Below are 10,815 nucleotides of genomic sequence, written 5' to 3' on the forward strand. Positions count from 1 at the left end.
AGATGTGTTTAAGTGTTTATCAAGCTGTTGAATGTTAAAAATGTGTGGGCGTGCAGATGACCTGAGAGCCTAGTCTCAGAAGGAATTGTGGAATGTCTGTAGTTGGTGGTATTTGGTCCCCGAAAGGGAAACAGGCCCAGGGGAAATGTGTGCTTAGACAGTGTCCTCTAAGGCCTTTTAAATGGCCTGCCTCTCTTGTTACACCATCCACCCGACTAGTATCAAAAGAGCAAAGGGTTGTGGGAAATGCTGCGTATTTTGTGGAAGAAGAATAACAAAACCTTTCTCTACTTGCCTTTTTTATACGTGTGACTTTGTTCACTCTTGGAAAGGTATAGGTTACCTCCACTGGGAAAGAGGATCCTACCGTTTCTTAGGCCAAGAGAAAGGCAGGAATCTATTCACCTAAGTTAAAATGCCAAGCTAGCTCTCCACATATAATGATAGACCACCCAAGGACAGTGTAAGGAGAGGGTTTGGCCTTACATGTTTTCTTGCACCCTCTTTCAAGCTTTTTAATAGTTTTAAAATCCTTCTGAAAAGCAATCAGCACCCCAGACAGGAGGAAACCCCATATCTCACATCGTTATTATAAAGGGAAGCTGTAATTTGTTTCCTTGAAGTTTTCTAAAATAAATGTGAATACCTACACATGAGGGCCAGCAAATTAGAGATTTTTGTTGAAAGGGGGAGTACAGCATTTGTGGGAGAGGAAGAAATGCTCTCTTCCAATGTGTTCTTTCTTTGCTACATTCTGTGAAGGCTAGGCTATGACTTCAAGAACATTAGCAAACATTTGCTTTTGAACATGGGTGAGGACACGAGGGACAACTGGTCAACCTCATGATTCCTTTCTACTACACTGGGCAGGTAAATGTAAGCAGCAGGTAAAGAGTGTTTTCTCAGCTCTTTGAAGAAAAACACAAACTAGAGCTGCTTTAAACCATCTGATTGTGTGAGTCATAAACTGAAATGTCAGTATAAACTAACATGACAATTCCATGGTATGGTGAAGTGGAGTGTTTTTATTGTGCACATGTGAGAGAGAGCAGCTAGAGGCATTTGGAAAAGTCTAGACCAGAGAGAGAGAAAAAAATAAACATGGCCATCAGACTAGATATGGCCAGGATTACCTGTGAGAGAGGAGAGAATAGCAGGTGATAAAGAATAGAGGAAAACAGGAGCAGAGCATAAAGGAAGAGAATGAGCAAATACATTGAGAATAGCGGGATTATATGTGATAAGGGAAGGCTGTGAGTTGGAAAGAGTTTAGGATAGAGGAGGAGGTGTGGAAGAGCAGGATGGATTTTAAAACGTGTAACAGGTACTTGTGATACTGAGAGAGTCTTGAGGCTAACATGGACTTTTTTGGATGCCACAGGTATCCATAGGTAAGGAAAAATGATTCCTTTTGGCCGAGGAGAACCAGCTTTACATGTTTCCAACAAATGCTTCTTTTTTCTCAGCAGCAGAAAGCCTCTTATAGTCCAGGTTGAGTTTAGTTCTGGATATTTGGACTGCCTTTTGGAGTTTGGGAAACTGGGATTTCCTTTGGACCTGGCAATAGAGACTTGGTGTTTTCTTATATTTACACCCTCTTCACAGGACATTCCCAGAGCCAGGGGTAGGAGAAGAAGTGTTCTTGGCAATTTCCAGAACTAACTCAAGGGAAATGAGAGTAACAAGAATCTTGGCTCACTAGGATAGAGTTGGGCCATTGGCTTCTCTGATCAGGTCAGGCTGTATGATACTATAATAGGAAATGATTGCAGTCTTCACTCTTCAGCAAAGCAACAATGGAAGACTTTGCTTGAGGGTTCTCCATGTGCACTGTGGGTCAGCAAGGCCCCTCTCATCATACGTACTCTACACCCCAAATGTGGAGGCTTCATCTTGAACTACCCTCCCATCACTGAGGCAGCGTTGCATACTGGATAAACCTTATATCAAAAAAATTACAAAGTTTTAATCAACCCTCAAATATTTTTAAATCAACTATTTTTCTCAAACACTTACCGCGCATGTAGTTGGATCCATGATGCTAAATTTATCTTTATGTTAATTCAACCGAATGACAACTCATGAAGGCCCTATCAAGTAAAAGTGCTGTTCTGAGTATACCGTGGTACATATATAAATGATCAAAATAGAGCCCGTCTCAAAAAGTCATAATATGGCTGGGTTGGAAAACTCCAGCACCACAGCATGGGGAAAATGAGATAGACATGAGATGGCATAGCCTACGGCAGACAGCATGCCGTAGCTGGAACGCGAACTGAGCTTTGTGAAGGAAGAGCTGCAGCAGCCAGACACTGACATGTGATTAGGAGGGGAGCTGGAAAAGTGTGTGAAGGGAGAGCCATGGGAGCCAGTCACAGAAGCAGGGCCTGTGTCTCCAGGACAGCCCCGTTCAAGGAGCCTGCAGCATACTGTTGAATGGCTCTGGGGGCCAGAAAGGCAGCAAGCAGTAAGCTGTACTCTCAGGCTGCAAGTGACCCGGAGCCATTGGTTTTGCTTTTTGGTTCAATTGAACTGCAGAAGCAAGATATGTATTTTTTTAAACTTTGAATAACCTTGAAAAATGCAAGCACTTACACATTAAGTCAATGGTATCTAATTTAGTGTGCTAACCAATGCCAACAACTCAAATTAACACTTCCATATATATCACACCTTTGCTTTACAGCATGAAAAGCGAGAGAAGTTAAGCTTCAAAATAGATATCCTGACATGTCTAGTACAAATTGCTTGCATAATATAAGCATTCATGGTGTGAAACTCAGTCTCCTATTTGTTTGGTTTCAAGAAATGACGGAAAGTGACCGTGTGTGACCTCCAAATTCTTGCAGAGTTCCTTTGCATCATCACCTGTTATTCAAACTGGAGAAGTTACTTGTAGTTATTCTGATATTGTGCATCATTGTGGTTTGTTGGGAAACATCTAATTGCTATTAAATCAAAGAGTGACCTGTAACGGGAAAGCCTAATAGAGAAAGGAAGAGAGAAGAGCTTGTTTCAGTTGCTGCTTTGCATTTTTTGTCACCCCTTAACATGATATGATTCATCCACCACTTTACAATTCTTTTTGCCAAAACTTGTTCTCTTTAAAATCTAATATATACAAGCCTATGTTCACTCAGAGAGACAGATGGTTGGAAATGGCTGCAGCTAAATTAAACTTTTTGAATTAAAAAAAAATGCATGTAGTATCAGGCAGGTTTAAGTCTCTTTAAGAGTGGGGTAAATCTGTTCTGAATGCTGTCTCATACCACGGAGTTATCCATTCAAATACGGCACGCTGTGCCAGGCCTGGCTGGAGTATTTGTAGAAGCTTTTCAGACAGCCATTTGCTTTCTAAAAAGAGGTATAAAGATTGTGCTGATTGAACAAATAGCCAATGCCCAAAGCCTAGAGTGTCACTCACTCAGCATTTGTGCTGACATAACCTACAAGAGCACGCAGTGCCCCTTCATGTCTGGAAGGGTGATACGGGTTTTCTCTAATCTTGTGGACATTAGGAAATAGCTACAAATGTGGGCTCATCTTTTAGGGGCATCTTCCTCCATGCGTAGGCGCCTTACAGTTTTCAAGGACTCAGGCCCTCCTTTCTGTTTGCTGGTAGATTTAAGCAAGCAGTGAAAACTGATTTGGGAGTCCTGCGGAAGATTTTTCTCACCATACTCTTCCTGTGAGTGGGTTACATGTTACACGTACGCCCAGATAGTGAACACCAGATAGCGGCTATTAGGGTCATTAGAGCTGCCTCCGTCTCCTCCATTAATGGCCATCAGCCTTTTCTGCTCACCTTGATGTCCTGGGTAAATGTCACAAATTAGGAGTATCACTGCAAGAAAGTAGTTGATTGAGAAAGAACAAAGATGTAGATACATTTAGAATTTAAACTATATCAAGTTGTAGAAATGATAAAGATTTCTCACTCTAACTGCCACAAACAATAATACGTCACATGTATGTGCTTGCCTGTCCAACACCAACACCATCAAACAGGATTTTCCATTAGCATCTGCTGTAATGGTTCTCATCTGTTTATAACCGGAACGGCTGTCTATGGCCACTACCACGATTTCAAAACTCTGCAATGAACTGGAATCCCTGATTTAAAAGGATGACATAGTACATAGTTTATGATAGGAATAAATTATCCAGAACTGTATTTGGTGAGATTTTTCTGTTTCTATCCTACCTGCAGATCCACTTGGGTCATAGCATAGCAATCTCTCTCTGTAGGGTGACCTCTCACCTGGATTTAGTGTTGAACCCTCCCCCCACCCTTTTCAGGTTATCTTGCATTTCTGTGCAAAGTAGAGGGGTAACCAACTGAACATCAGGGGGTCTAACATTGGTTTTCATTCCCATCTTCATATCTTACAGTATTTCTTTTGTACCTAATATTCTGTCCATATCAAATTACCTACCCTTAGGACTGGTCATCTTCCTTACCTCCCCACCTTTGTCCAGAGTTCCTCCTCTACTTGGGAGCCCCCACTCACCTAGGCTTTATTGGGTCTTAGTTCTTTTGTAATGGTTTAATCCACCTACTCTGTGAAGCTTTGGCTTGGTCTGCCTATGGACAAATGAGTCACCACAGACCGCACTGACTTATGGAGTTCTTGGTAGCTCTGTGTTGTTCTCAGCTGCCTCATTCTTTATCACCCATAGAACACACACTGGGAGGAAAACTGCTGACAGAGAGTGAAGGACTACAACAAAGAAACAGTATAAAGGAAGGAGAGCAAACCAATTAAATGCTAAGACCACAAGAATGGATCAAGGGACAAAGAAAAATATAACCATAGGCACACAGTCCTTAAGTGTGTGTGCTGTGAAGAATCAAGTTTAATATTAAAGTGGTTTGCTTTGGACTAATTCTCTACATGGCCTTCTTGTATCTCTGTTTCTCGAGTTTATGTTTTTTAGGATTTGCTGGCCCTTGCCATTCCATAGACTCAATTATAAAACTGTAAATATTCTGTGGTTGGCTTAGGGGGTGATTTTATTAAGATGTTGAGATGTCTTCTATTTTTAGAAGATTACAATAATTTGACTTTTTATAAGCATATATATTGATGACTTATATTAGGAAAACCTATTTTTACTGAATTTTTAAATATGAAAATTTCTCTAGCTTTCTAGTGTCTTTTGATATGCTCTCCTCTATTGGGGTAGTTTGAATTTGTTCTCACGTGTGAGATGCAAGGGCATTGGCAATTTGATTTGCCCACATTTTATACCTGGAGAGAGGACCATGGTAGGCAGGTCTACATCTGATGCTGTCAGAACTGAATTCCTTTCATAGAACAAAAATGTTCTGTGAATAAGAACAGCAGGCTGGGCAATCCTAGTTACAGCTAACGCAAATCATATCTAAAGATTTGCTTGTTAACAGTTATATTAAAGATTGATCTTCCAGGTTACCTGAAAGCCACTTATTTTTAGATGCATTCATTTATTATCTTAGCAACTCAGAGGAAAATATTTCTGGGTGCAACAGAGAGCACTGCTCTGAAGCACAGATTATTCTTACAGTTTTAAAGAGAAAGACCAGCCTTCAGCTTGATGATCTCTTCTAAGGCATTTGGGGCAATAAATTGTAGACTGCTGAATTTATTACGTGTGATTAAACAATAGAGGCTGTCAGTTATCAATTCAATGGGTTTTGCTAACTAGTCCATTTGGAGTCAGTAAATAGAGATTAAAAATGTAAAGCAGGCAGGAAGACTGTACCAATGGCTCTATAGTGGTAATTGGTTCATAAAAGATAGTTTAATAGGTGAAGTGATATTGGAGGGTGTGTTTGCTGCACACCTGTGCTAGACAGTGAGGAAATGAATTTCCTTTACCATGGAAATAAACTTTTTTTTTTATGTAGCCATAGAATTTCTTTGAATTTGTTCTTTAAAAAATCACAGCACACTGGTGGAATCTGTTGATGACCAGAAGATCCCTTATATCTCAGTGAAAGCATGGGAAGCTTCCCGTTCCCATTCCTATGCTGTGGTTGCTTAGCAGCTCAAGAGATGCTTGCTGAGCTCACTGCCTGAGCTAAGGATGTATTGTGAACTGAGCTGTGGCCCTGGCACCGGCATCTGTCAGTGTCGCAGGAGGAGAAAAAAAATCACATCAACAGAATGTCAATCTCATGGTGGTCACACCCGAGTTCTATCCTGCACAGAAGTTAAGGACACTTGTGAGCATGCTTGGCCCATGTTTGTGACATGGTTCAGCATACAGTCCCACAGATCATGGCACTAAACTGGTGAGATTTGAGAAATAGCTTGTCCTTCTCTAAAGCAGGACCCCGATATGAGAGGCACCCCTACCTATATTTCTCACCAAGAATACAGAGCAGAATCTGAGCCATGAGGATTGGGAGGCTTCTCTAGTTTATTACCCTGTGGTTATACTACTTTACAAAAAGCATTTTAATGAAATGACATTTGTTTGTTTGTTTGTTTTTGTGTATGTGTGAATGGGTGTGCATACCACTGTGTTTTTGTGTGATGGGACAGGTCGGGTCAGGTAAATCCCCTCCAGCTTGTGGTTCTAGAACTCATGTGGGCAGGGTTGGCAGCAAGCACCCTTACCAACTGAGTCTTCCCACCAGCCCTGGCTGTGACTATTCATTCTTCATCAAATCTCTATAAAACACGGGCTTTATTTGTTTATGTCTTCATCCCCATAGAAAGGCAGAAATCTCCTTATATATAAATGTATATAAATATAAAACTTACATAAATAAAGCTATAATTTTCTCTTGTTAATCTGTCATTTGTTATAGGGTCTCCAGAGACAGTGAATCCAAGATAGACAGAAGGAAAAGGTGTTTTTTCCTCTTTTATATTCAATGGCTTACAAAAGTCTTCTGGAGGGTCTGCCTGAGTTGAGATATAAGAGATGATCGGGAGTTAGCAAATAATGAGTTATGAGAAAAGCATTTCTGAAATTTACTGAGTTGCAAGGGCATTGAATGGTTTGGTATGTGACGTCAAGACAAGAACCGAGAAGTGGGTGTCTATGGATGATGAGATGGAAGAGAAGGGGGGCTTTGTGCACAGACATGGAGTTTGTGTGATAACATAGGTATGCTGCAACGAGCGGAGTTCATTCATCTGATTTGGGTGACCAAAAGATTGTGCACTCACTGTGGAGGCTGTCCAATGAGGAATAAAGTTAATCAAGAAGAAAATACAAGGTTAAGAGGGTTATCAGGACTGCCAGATGAGCAATGATGAAGACTACCATTGGGTAATGGGAAAGGATCTGAATAAGGGATGGCAAGATTGCAAATTTTACATAATGAACTTTGGAGGATTATTGAAATATGTCTGTGGGGGATGGTGAGTGTGAGGATTGGGAGGCCGATTAAGGACAGACAGTAGAAAACTATGAGATGGCAACATTTTGAAAGAAGATTTATCACATAGTACTTGGATAGGTTTGCTTGAAAGAAGTCCCTCACAATAGACTTTACAGCCACAATCAGCTGGCCAGAGGCAGGAGTTCTCAAGGGAATCAGCCTGTAAGTGCTATTGTAGTTATCTAGAAACAAGGTGTGTGGGGGGGCATCAAAGGTTAGAGAGCGCTGAAAAGTTTGTGAGCTCCACAATGTCTTACTCATGACTAGCAGATGTCAGGGTATGTTTTTCATGCACACAAACAAAGGCATGAATGTGTAAGAGTTTGTTTGTTTCTGGTGGGTAGGCTTTCAGCGAGTGGTATCAGCCGGCACCATAAAAGAAAACAGTATAGAAGTCAATAGCCGAAAACCGCCTTTACTCTCCTTGACACAACATGTGTGTTTTGGAGCTTACTGTAGGTCCAGTGTGATGCTGAGGAGCTAACATGCCAGTTTCAAATGAAGCTTACGTCATGATTTGTGGATAAGCTGCTCTTTCCCATATGTTTCTTGGGAGCACATAGGTTGAAATTTTCAATTTATAGTGATGAACGTTAGCATCTCTAGGACCGGAGAGATATACTTTCCTATTATGTAAAGTACAATGCTACCTGTTTTCTTTGTTTAGTTACCTGGCCTGGTACTTGACTAAGGTAGATGACTCATCCTTTCCAGATTTTTTGATCCAATAATTCTTTTGCAAAGTCCTTCATCTTTCTTCCTGCTGGTTTTCCTTTTGATATTCCCTAGAGGGCTCCCATGTCCTTACTTGTGATTCCATTTTTCTCATCCCTTCTGTGCCCTAATTTTGATAGATACAATTCCACAATACTTCCCTATAGTTGTCCAAACTGTTCTATCTCTGGTTTTGTATGCATTCAAAGATTCTACTTGAAATTCTCATTTTCTAAGGACTCTTGATATTATCTGAGCATTTCCTGGTGGGAAATACTCTAAGATATGAATGGCTGATTCTCTTAATTGAGGGACAATTCCTCTTTCAAAGAGAATCATGTTGAATCTCTAAGTTAATGAAATGCACTGTAGGGGTCAGAAATAAGACAGAGATTTTCCAACTTTTTGGCAAAGATAAGAATGGCTTTCAAGTCCTTTAAGATTTAAGAGCTCTCATTCTGGCTCTGTTAACTAGATGAGGACAGATTTCCTATGGATTGATTTTACTCTCTAGTATAATGGCCTCTGTGCTGAGTGCTTGAGTCTGTCCTGTTTAATGTAGTGCAATTTTCAATGCTCAGATTTCATCATAAGCAGGCAATTTGGCTGCTCAGAATCAGGAAGCAAAGAAAGAAGGACTAGTGACAGCACACAGACATGATAGTCATAAATACACCTCAGAAATTCAGCATGAAAAGTCTTACTTTTAAAAGTTGCCTCATTTCCCAGTTAAGAACTTCATATGAATACAGTTGAGAGGTATATAGAAACTCAATACAGACGTTCAAAATTCTATATATATGTTGAGATGATATAGATTTTCTTTATTAGTTGTCTGCTGAAGGAAATAGATTCATCCTAGGTAGATAGAATTCATGTATTCCATAAGATCATTCAGTACTGGGTTTGATGATGTGCCTGAAAATTTCACAGACAAAGGCTTTTACTGCAATTCACATGTTCTGCCATGAGGAGGTGATAAGGAATGATAGAAACAGACCTGTAGACTAAACATGTCCACTCCAAAAGCCTTTTAAGAAGAGTTTTCTAGGGAGGGAGGGAGGGACTGGGAGGAGATGAGGAAGGAGGCTACAGCCAGAATACAAAATGAATAAATTGTAATAAATAATAACAATAAAGAAAAAATAAAGCAAGAAAGAAGAGTTTTCTTTTGCTTAAAGTGGTGTGTGTGTGTGTGTGTGTGTGTGTGTGTGTGTGTGTGTGTGTATTGTGTCTGCTGAAGGAAAGTAAGGGATGGGGACATGGGGACACAGAAAAGTCTTTTCTTTAAAGATTTATTCTATATAATATGGCTAATAATATCAACTTATAAGTGAGTATATACCATGTGTGTCTCTCTGCTTCTGGGATACTGCACTCAGGATGATCTTTTCTAGTTCCATTCATTTGCCTGCAAACTTTATGATTTCTTTTTTTTTTTTTTTTTGTTATGCCCGATTCACAAGACCACCAGTAGTCGAGTCCATTACAAAACACACAAGGATCTTTATTTGCAGCTTGAGCTGGGATTCTCACAGACACCAAGGCATTGGTATCCAGTAGAGAGCCCCGAGCTCAGGATTGTGGGATTTATAGGTCCCAGTCCTTCCCAGTGCACCCAAAGCAGGGGGTTCCAGCCTGGCAAGCTTCTAGTGGTTAAAACAGAAAAGGGGATGCTACATTTCAGAAACAATTTGCTGTGGGAAGGGGCCAAATCCATGAACTGGTCTGGTTTTCTTTGTTCTCTCTTTTGTGGCAAGGTGGGGAGGATGGCTGGCCTTGGGCTAAGAGGGGCGATTACTCAGTCTGTGCTATTTTCAGGAACAAAACTATGAGTTGGAAAGTTGGGGGCCATCTGGGCCAGTTTCCTGGCAATGGTATCTCTAATGAGCAGCAAGGTCAGCTTTTCTCTGCAGTTGGTTGGATCTGCCTAGAAGCAGCAAGGTCAAGCAACTGGCCTGATATGCTTTAAACTTTTTAGCTCAGTAACCCATGAAACTTAATTTTTAATTCTTTGGTCTCTCAGTTTTTAATAGCTGAGTAGTATTCCATTGTTTAAATGTACCATAATTTCTGTATCCTTCTTCGGTTGATGGACATCTAGGTTGTTTCCAGGTTCTGGCTATTACAAATAAAGCTGATATGAAAATAGTTGAGCAAATGCCCGTGTTGTATGGTTGAGCCTATATATATATATATATATATATATATATATATATATATATATACATATATATGTATATATGTATGTATATATACACACATATATATGTATGTATATATACACATTCATATATGTGTGTATATACATACATATATATACATATATGTGTGTGTGTGTGTGTGTGTGTGTGTGTGTGTGTGTGTGTGTGTGTATGCCTAGGAGTGGTATAGCTGGGTCTTGCGGTAGCACTATTCCCAGTTTTCTGAGAAAGTACAGATTGATTTCTAAAGTGGTGGTATAAGTTTACATTCCCGCCAGCAATGAAGGAGAGTACCCCTTTTTCCACATCCTCTCCATCATGTGCTGTCACTTGAGTTTTTGATCTTAGCCATTCTGATGGGTGTGGTATGGAATCTCAGAGTTGTTTTGATTTACATTTTCCTGATGACCAAGGACACTGAGCATTTCTTTAAGTGTTTCTCCATTTGATATTTCTCTGTTGACAATTCTTTATTTAGCTCTGTAAGCCATTTTTTAATTGGATATTTTGGTTTTTTTT

This window comes from Psammomys obesus, unplaced genomic scaffold, assembly GCF_907164565.1.
Source record: "Psammomys obesus unplaced genomic scaffold, mPsaObe1.curated_primary_1811, whole genome shotgun sequence".
Taxonomy (NCBI): Eukaryota; Metazoa; Chordata; class Mammalia; order Rodentia; family Muridae; genus Psammomys; species Psammomys obesus.